Source organism: Myotis lucifugus, unplaced genomic scaffold (genome assembly GCF_000147115.1).
Source record: "Myotis lucifugus unplaced genomic scaffold, Myoluc2.0 scaffold_1, whole genome shotgun sequence".
In the NCBI taxonomy this organism is placed as follows: Eukaryota; Metazoa; Chordata; class Mammalia; order Chiroptera; family Vespertilionidae; genus Myotis; species Myotis lucifugus.
The window spans coordinates 13365072-13375213 of record NW_005871049.1 but is presented as its reverse complement, the minus strand read 5'-3'; positions in this window follow the sequence as shown (position 1 = coordinate 13375213).

Sequence of the window (10142 nt, the reverse complement as noted above, 5' to 3'; positions counted from 1 at the left end):
TTTTACAGTTCTGCAAATCTCTTTAATGGAAAGCCTAATACAGTGATGGCAAACCTTTTGAGCTCGACATGTCGACATTTTGAAAAACCCTAACTTAACTCTGGTGCCATGTCACATATAGAATTTTTTTGATATTTGCAACCATAGTAAAACAAAGACTTATATTTTTGATATTTATTTTATATATTTAAATGCCATTTAACAAAGAAAAATCAACCAAAAAAATGAGTTCGTGTGTCACCTGACACGCGTGTCATAGGTTCACCATCTAATAGAAGGCAGGTGAATTCTTATACCTGCCATGCTGTTGAAAAATGTGTTGATGTTCTCATTTTCCCAACATAGGGTTAGCCAGAGTAATCGCAAAGGGCCCTCGGGGAAGGACTGGGGAAATTATTACAGTGTACATCTTTTACGATATTCCAGGCTTCCTCCTGGGAATCTAGCCTTTTCTCTGCTGATGGTTTCCAGATCCAAAAACTGGCTCAGACTTTAAAACCCGGCAAAGAATTGTGACTAGTTATTGGAGTGTTGTTCTCAGGCTCCTGGTCTTGCACTCCTTGGTTTCTTTTGATTATACAGGCTGAGCAGAGTCCTTGTTTGGTGCCCATCCATTATGCTCCTAGGGACACTGTATTCTGTTATCCATCTCCCTAATCTTCTCAGGAGCAGGCCCTCTCCTTCATTGCCACACCTCCCTTGCCACTGGTTAAAATAAAATTACATTGTAAAGAAAGCCAGGTTATTGACCCAGTGGTCAGGAGGAAAACTGAGGGCAGATCCTGAAAGGAACACAGGTTGTGGGGTAAGGAGTAGGCCTCTGCTTTGTTTTCAACCCAGTCGGGGGCACTAGTCATTAGTCAGGAATATGGACCATGTTCAGACTCACAGAGTTCAGGAAAACCTAGGATTCACGTATTTCAGGTGTCTCAACCCAGTTCATTGCATCAGGGTTTCTTTCCCAGTCAGCATTGGGACCTTGGCCTGGCCAGCCTAACTGGGCTGCAAGGTTGTTCATCTCCGTTGGAGCTCTGCCACACTTTTCCAGTGCTGGGCCTATTGCTCAGCTTTCTGCCCTCCCACTGCAGGAGATAAAAGCTTCTTAATTGCTACCAAAGAGGCCTTTTGAATTTTACTCATATATTTAATAGCCATTAACCTTTCTCAGCTTTTTGTGTTTTGCAAAGAATGAACTTTGCTTAGCAACAACCAATTCCCCTGTTTTTAAATTACTATCTCCCTCATATTTCTTAAACTAGAGGCCCAGCGTGCACGAAATCGTGCGCGAGTAGCTTGCTTCCGCTTGCCTCAGCTGGCTGCCCCACCCTCCGCCGCTGGTAGCCCTCTGCTGCTCATAGCTCTCCACCACTAGTAGCTCTCGCCCCGCCCCACCCACTGCAAGAGCCACTGCTTGTTTGGTCATGACCGCATTATGGTGGTAGAGCCAGGGCTTTTTATATATATAGATGTCTAATGCATCACACCCACTCTAGTGTACAGGTAACCCTCACTATTCAAATGTTCACGTTACACCAGTTCACTTTTGCAAAAGACCTACATATGTACCCGTTTTTACTAACCAAGAGAAATCCAAAGAGGATTTTTGCTTTTACCAAAAAAAAAGTAAAAATAGCCTTTTGCATTTGTTTTGCAGGGAGCCCTTATAAAGTCAACATGCACCTGAGCAGTCAGAGTGGCCCTGTCAAGCTCCCTCCCTGGGAACTACACTCAGCATCTCCACATCAAGCCCCATAGTTGTGAACTGTCTCTGAGCATCTGTACTGTATCTCGATTTAGTTTATGCTTCATTAGCAAGATGTGTCCTACGGTATCAGAAAAGCCTGAGAGCTCAGAAGGGTGTTATGTTTAGCATAAAACTGGACATAATTGTTATTTTAGGTTTATGTATTATTTGGTATGATTAGCTAGGTTATTTTTTGGGTATGGGAATGAGCAAGCATTTTTCCATATAATTTAATGGTAATTGCTTTTTTGCTTTCTACCATCAACATGAAAGGTTTCATAGAACACTCTCATATAGCAGGGGAAACATGTATTACCTTCCATTAGAATACATCCCAGTTCACTACTAATGAAACTGTTACCTTATGTCAAGGTCTGTCTGTCCTACACCTGTCACCAATGAGAAGGTCTCATTGGCAGTCAGCTGGCCAGTGACTCAAGTCAAAAAATCCATATTAGCTTCTCCTTTCTTGACTCATGTTTGACATCAACTATCTTAGATTAGCTTCTCTGGGAGCATACTGAGTCAGAGGTACAACTTGCATTTGGCTGGGTGCATCTGAAAACCCCCTCTGACCTAGAATTTGGATTCTAGTGAATAACATGCACACTGGAGATAGGGGCCCTATAGCCAAAAAAGATAGGATGTTGGGGTTGAAACTCTTGCATAAAGCTGGGACTCACAAAGGACAACACCCTCAGTGCAAAAACAAGGTGAAGGGAAAATCTTGCAACCCAGAGAAAGATGGTTAATTGCCTGCATCACCTTTGTTTCTAAGTGGAGTGGTAAATAGTAAAAATTAATAGCACCACAAGAGAATCCCTAACTGCAAGCCCACCTTTAAGCATTTGTTTGATTTTAAGGCTCTCTCCGCTATTCTACAGTGAAATAAGCATAGGGAATAGGAGAAACCTGAAGGGCCTCCAGAACATTCCTAAAGTTTGACATGGCTGGTCTGCAGTTACTAAGCCTCTTCCCAGGATCACAGGCTTCTGATTTTTTTAAATGCTTTTATCATATTGCCATTAAAATGATGTTTGAAATTAATAGATTTTAATAGATACCCCCTTTTGGTAGCAGGGGGTGGATTAAAAATGTTCCTTTCTATTACTGAGAGATTTTATTTTAACTATGAATCAGAGATAAAAGCATGAACTCTTAAAAATAAAATTTAAAAGAGAAGCAACCCAGTAGAAAAGTGGGTAAAATATATGAACATGCAATCCACATCCAAGAAACACAAATTGTGAATAAATACATGCAGTTATTTTTAGCCTCTTTAATAATCTGGTAATTTCACTCCTTAGTCAAATACTATAAAGAAACTATCAGGAAATGTATGCAAGAATAGTAGCTTTATAGAAAAAAACTGCAAACCAGCTGAAATGTTCATCAACCGGAGAATGAATTAATAAATTGCTACATATTCACCCAATGCAATGTTAAATGGTAGTGAAAATGAACAAACTACAACAATATGCAGAACTGTGGATGCTTTTCAGAAACAGAATGTTTACATATGTTATATACTATATATGTTATTTTGCATGTAGCAAATATTAAATATTTTAAGTTATAAATGTGAATCACCTGTGTGTCCTCTCAGTATTCCCTATGTTGGTGGGTGTTGGGAGAGGTAATTTGCCATGGACCCTCAGCTGCACATTCTTGTGAGTGTGCCAAGAATATAAGGCCCTCTCACATGACGTAACATGACTCACTGCACAAAGATCAGACCTGCTTCCACTTGCTAAAAAAGAAAAAAAGGTAGTAAATTCCTCAAGCTCAGTGTTCTTTGGTGATGATGCAAATCTGTGTGCATAGCATCTGCCTGGCCCCTCTGTATTATTTCCATGAGATTTGAGAATCAAGGGAAATCAATATGATCATGATACTCCAGCCACTGCTTTGCCATGAGACTAAAGTCTTTTGTCCCTGATCTAAGAGTCTTGTATCTGCCAGCACCCATAAACAGTAACAGTCTGCAAGTTAGGTAAAATCCCAGACACTTCTTCGACCTCGACAGTAAGCTGGGAGACTAGAAAGATTTCCAAAGACCTTGACCCTGTTTAGTCACTAACTAGCTATCTTGAGTTGGCCTACTCAGTACTGTCTACAGAAATTTTGTTCTTTTTATGTAAAAGGAGATCATTGAAGTAGATAGTCTCTAATACTTTGTGATTCTATATTGTGTGAGTATAGAAACGTGTCCTGAGATCTAGAGTGAAGGCACTCAACCAGATAAAATGGAGCTTGCAAGAAGGAATTGAAGCTCTTTTGTAATTTCACTTTGTGTCTGAATCTGACATCGCTAAGTGCTTTGGTGGGTGGAGGTCCTTTCTTCTTCCTGCCATCGGTTTTCTTTATTTTTCTACCTGTGGGCAATGATGCTATGGAAACAATGAGATAGAGCAGTGGTTCTCAACCTTCCTAATGCCACGACCCTTTAATACAGTTCCTCATGTTGTGGTAACCCCCCAACCATAAAATTATTTTTGTTGCGAATCGGAAGAGAGGCAGAAGCCATGATTATTTCTCCTACAGAGCAATGCAGGCACTCGCTCTCACTGACAGTAGAAATGGAGTTTTGCCAGCCACTTCCAGTCATTTTCTGAGAATAATTCATTTTGGCTCTGTAGATTACTGAGATGATTGGTAGTTTCCTGTGGTTCCTTCATTTTCCACATTTCATGAGAAGTGATTGTCTTCACTTTTGCTTCCTCAGCTCTTCTTTTGTTTGTTTTTAAAGTACTTAAAACCTCATGTTAAATCCTTCCTACCTGAAATACCTGCAGTGGTTTCTCTTGACCTAACTGAACCCTGCCTGATAAAAGAAGATAAATGTTGAGGAAAAGCTACTCCAATTTGGTTTATTTTCAAATTATTATACTGTCAACAACTTTAACAGTAAAAACAAAAGCTTCTATTAGAATCTGTATCCATATAGGTTAGTTTTACATTGCTGCCATAACAAACCACCCAAAATCTTAGGAAAACAACATAATTTTTTTTAAACCACAATTTTTTAAGTCTTTCACCTCTGTAGTCAGAAGTCAAGGTGGGCTTAAATGTGTCCTCTATATAGGATTTCACAAGGCAAAAATTGGGGTGTCGGTGAGGCTGCATTCCTTGGTGGGGGCTGTGCGGAAGAATCCTTTTCCAATCTTATTCAGCTTGTTGGTTCACTTCATTTTCTTACTAGGGGTCCGGTGTATGAAATTCGTGCAGGGGGGAAGGAATCGCCTCAGCCCTATGTGCACCCTTTGTCACGTTCCGGGACCCCAGCCACTTTGGGCCTAGGAGCGGGCCTACAGGCTCTGGGTGGCCTGGCTCTTGAGGACGCCTGTCCCGGGGACACAGGCCTTTTGGTGCTGGTGCAGGCATAAGCGGCTGCAGAGCGAGAACCTCCGCCGGCACCCGCGCACGCACTCCAGTGGGGCGGGAGCTTCCCCCGCGTCGCCCCGACCCTGGCTCCCTGGTGCCTGTGCGCGCAAGCGGCCGCGGGGCCGGAACTTCCCCAGCGTTGCCATGGCAATGTGGGGGAAGTACCGGCCCCACCCCCGGCTGCCCAGTGCCTGTGTATGCAAATTAACCCGCCATCTTTGTTGGGTTAATTTGCATGCTCACTCCTCATTGGCTGGTGGGCGTGGCTGGTGGGCATTGTGGAGGGATGGTTAATTTGCATGTTTCTCTTTTATTATATAGGACTAGAGGCCTGTTGCATGAAAAGATTCGTGCAATAGGCCTGCCCTTCCCCTGGCTGCCAGCACCGGTTTTCCTCCGGCACCCGGCACCCAGGCCTTCGCTCCAGCCGGAGCCGCCTTCAGTGCTTTCGCTGCTCCGCTTCGTACCTATGTATGCAAATTAACCGCCATCTTTGTTGGCGGATAATTTGCATATCTCGCTGATTAGCCAATGGGAGGCATAGCGAAGGTACGGTCAATTACCCTGTTTGTCTATTATTAGATTAGATGGTTGTAAAACTGAGGTCCTCATGTCTGTGTGAGCCATCGTCAGGGGCTGGCATTTGCTCTTACAGGCTTCCTTGATTCATTCTCTTGCTTTTTCTATGGTCCCTCCAGCAATATACTCATGGGGCTGAGTCTCTCACATTTCTGGATTCTTCTGTGGCATCTCCATCTAGGGGAGGTTCTCTGCTGCACCCACCCAAATCATCCAGAATTAAACTACTTTGCTCAGTTTCTCTTTAGTTTTGCCAGCAAAGTCCCTTTTGTCAAGTCACATAACATAGGGCAGCTTTCCAGAATTAGGGCCTGGTCACATCTAAAAATTTGAATATTATTTGTTATATCTTCTTTATATGACATCCTCACTTGAAACCTTATGACTATCGCAATCTTCTTTAACTTGGTATTTGGGTTTGGAGGCTCTCCTTTAGGAAGAAGAGAGGGAGAGATGGAAAAGAACAGCCAATGCAAGGAGAGTAATGATAACACAGACCCCAAGGTGATTTTAGAGAGAGTACTCCAGGAGTGCTCATGGATGACCTGGAAATACAGAGTACATCATCTTAGAAAGATATCACCTTAATGATTTCATTTTTAAAAATTAAAATGCACGACCCACACGCACGTGCGCGCACACAACACACACACACACACACACACACACACACGCACGCACAATTGGGAAACAGTAATTTCTTAAAATCAGTCTCTGCCAAAAGCCTGCTCTGATATGGATGGGGAATTTGGAATTGCTTCTTAGGACCTAGAAATTAAGAGGTTTCTCTGTGGGATTTGGTGATATTACCAATTCTCTTGTCAAATAAACAAATTATGTGTCTAGCTTCATACTGAGATGAGATATATTCCCTGCTATTTGGCTCCCAAGAAGAAATATTTCTCATCATAATAGATACCCCCTCAAACCATATTTGTGCTTTGATGTGGAACAAAAATATTCATTAGAAGAATGACTGAACCTTTGGTCCTGCCTCTAATAAATCCATCATCTATCTCAATAATAGAGACTGTTTTTCCTCTCTAATTTTGTCCTCCGAGACCCAATTCCCATCCTTATTGTTTCCTTTATTGCCTACAGAGCAAAGTCTAGAAAGGAAAAAATGAAATATGCAAAGATAAATAATAGCTTAAAAATCTTGTTTTATCATCTCAGCTCCTTTGGTTTTTTAACATTGTAGAAAAAATAGGATATGAAAAACATTTTATAAGCATTCTTTGAGAATAGCTTATATACCTTTACTAGCCATTTTACTTTAAGAATGTTTATCCCAAATGGGTAAACTATGTTTAGAAAAAGACCTCAAGGCATGCATTTATAGACATATATCAGATGACCTTGCCAAAATTTTACCCCTGGGTTTTGCTTATATGAGAAAGGTTTTTTAAAATAATAAATAGCCTTAGCTTGCAGTCTTGCTGAGATTAGAACATTAATATCTCTGACCCTAAAAACATTAATATTCTACCAAAGACTGAGGACCTACTCAGCAAGTATAATCATAATCTTTATATTTGTATTACAATTATGTTTATTGATAATTTTACTCTATTTTTTTGACAAGATGTGTGTCAAAGTTGTCACTGTGACCCTATGAGCTATTTTCAGCTCTGCCACTGACAGTAGTATCCTCAGTGTATCTCCTTTAAAATCTCTCTCCACCCTTAAGAGAAAAATATACCAGTGGCACAAATTCATAGAAGAGGGAGGAGATGGGATAGAGAATATTTGTATTTATTGAATGTCTACTATAAAGTAACAGAGTTGTGAAGGTGGATAGATAAATTTTGTCTTTTTGTCTAAAAACAATAGGAAGCCAGGATTGTCTTATTGTGGTGTAGAATGACAAGATTCCAGAGAGACGTCCATCTAGGACTGTCTGGTAGAAAGACCTCTGCGAGGTGCCAAAAAGCTGATAGTCCAAGTCCAGAGTCCACTCGAATGGGGGCAGGAGAGGTTGTCAAGGGGTTGAAAAAGAGAAGATGCAGGAGAAAGCCACATAAATTAATATCTACAAAGATTAGTCATGCCAAGTTCAAGGATTAGCACTACTGGCAGATGGAAATCACCTGGAATCACGCCAAGGACAGAGTATGTAGGCCTTGCAGGGGCCATTTACATAATTCCAGCTCAGAGTTGCAAGGGCAGGCCAAGTTCATTTAAAGGCATAGATACTACATCAGGAACCCTAGAAAGAATAAAGTATTTTGCCTGGTAGCCTGTGAAGCAACCTCTTCTCTTTTCATTTTGTTGAGGGGTTTATGCTTATGGGCAGGGGTGTGTGTGTGTGTGTGTGTGTGTGTGTGTGTGTGTCTGAAAAGGGAATGTGAAAGGAGAAAGGGAGGTGTGGTCACTTGAACAGCCAGAAGTGGGCACATGAACAAGGGGGCGGGGCCACCTGAAGGGCCCTGGACCAGTGCACGTGATCAAGGAAGTAGGGCCATGTGTCAGCACCGAGGCAGCAAGTGAACAAGAGAGGGGAAATCCTGATGGTCCGGAGGTGCTCAGTAAAGCCTGAAGGAAGGGAAGGAGAGAGGGAAGGGAGCAAAGGAACACCTCTCCCAGGATTGGAGAGGATCTGGACCTTGAGCACTTGGCACAGGCCTGGGCACGGAGCAAAGCCCACTCCCTTCCTGCCGCCTCCACTTGAGCCTGGGCTCCAGCACCTTCTGCCTCACCCCATTTGGAGCTGGCTCAGAGGCCGTCTCCATAACCGCAGACCTGAGTCTGTTGCCTATTTGGAGGCAAGGTGATCACACCAGGATGCAGACGTGCACTTGACTTCATAAGGAGCTCGGTGTGTTTGGGAAAGTTGGGAGAAAGGCGTCCATTCTCCAAAATCCAGGACCATGCAAGCTTGCAAGGGCCTGAGGGCTGACCTTGAGCAGGGGATTTCAAAGGGTTTTCACACTGAGTACTTTCTGCAAACAATGCCTTACCTGATGGCCATTATATAAAACAGATGGAAACTAGGCTGCTTGGGGGCAAAGTGGTGGACAGGTGTGAGGGCGCCTGGGAGAGGGGACCACAGTCCCCTTTCTCCTGTAGCTCTGGGTCCCAGGGCTACACTCCCTTCCTGCCGCCTCCACTTGAGCCTGGGCTCCAGCACCTGCTGCCTCATCCCATTTGGAGCCGGCTCAGAGACAGTCTCCATAACCGCAGACCTGAGTCTGTTGCCTATTTGGAGGCAAGGTACCCTCATTTCTGAGTGGAGTGCCTGGCAGGATGTCGCTGCAGCATGTGGAGGAAAGAGCAGAGGGCTCCAATCCCAGAGGCTGTGTACAAGTCCTGGCCACCACGTCCCAGCCTGTGCCCTGAAGGGGTCTCTGGTAATACAGCGACATAGCCACAGTTACAAATGCACAGAGGGCCCTGGAGCCTCCTGGGTTTGTGAAAATGGGGACCACACACATCAGCTGCAGAGACCATCCTGATTCCCAATCCAGCTCTGACCTGTGAAATAGAATGATGTACTGGGCTGGCTCCCAGTGGGCAAGGGCTGGGTGTCAGGGTGACTCTCGCTTTCTTGCAGGAACCGGCCAGCAGAGGGCGACAGCCTCTGCCGCCTCCCAAGGCAGACAGCTGGGCTGGGTGGACACCACACCTGGTTCCCCTTCAGTGGACACCACACCTGGTTCCCCTTCAGAAGGGGTAAGGGGGAAGCTGAAGGATGGCTTTGGGGCCAGGTGGACCTCCAGCTTCCCTGGGAGGCCTGTTCTGCCTACCACACTGCAGACGGGTCCCCCCTGGTGGCTGCACTGTGCAGGCTGAGCCCTCCAGGAGCTGGACATGTCAGCACAGACTCGGTGCTCTCAGCATTTCCTCCAGGGATCGGGGGAGGGGTTTTGAGGGGGGAGAGAGGAGGGGCGGAGTGCCCACCTGGTGTCTGCACTCCTCTGCCTAAGGGGTCAACCCCCCACCCCCACCCCCCCTGCCAGACTGGTTTGAGAACCCTGGGGCTGCAGGCAGGACCTGGGGAACTAGTGACTCAGCAGGTCCCTGGAGCTGCAGGGGAGCGCTGAGGGTGCCGTGTGCTGAATGGGGGCCAGGGGATGAGAGATGCTGCCATGGAGGTGGGGTGGCACCTGATTTCTGGGCCTCCTCCTCCGGAAATTCTGTTTCTTTGTTATGGGGTGGGGCCACAACATTAGTAACAAAGAAACAGAATTTCCCGAGGAGGAGGCCCAGAAATCAAGATTTTAAAAAGATTCCCAGGTGATTCTAATGTGCAGCCAAGGTTGAGAACCACTGGTCTGGACTGTGGAACCCCACTTTTCTGACCAGGTGGATTGCATTATATGTTGTCATCCTCGGAGGAGACCTTTGGCTGAAGAGTAATTAGTACTAATTAATCTGCTCCGTCTCTCCCTGGGCTTCCTGTGGCATAAGGACTGAGAAGCAGCTAGCGGGCTCT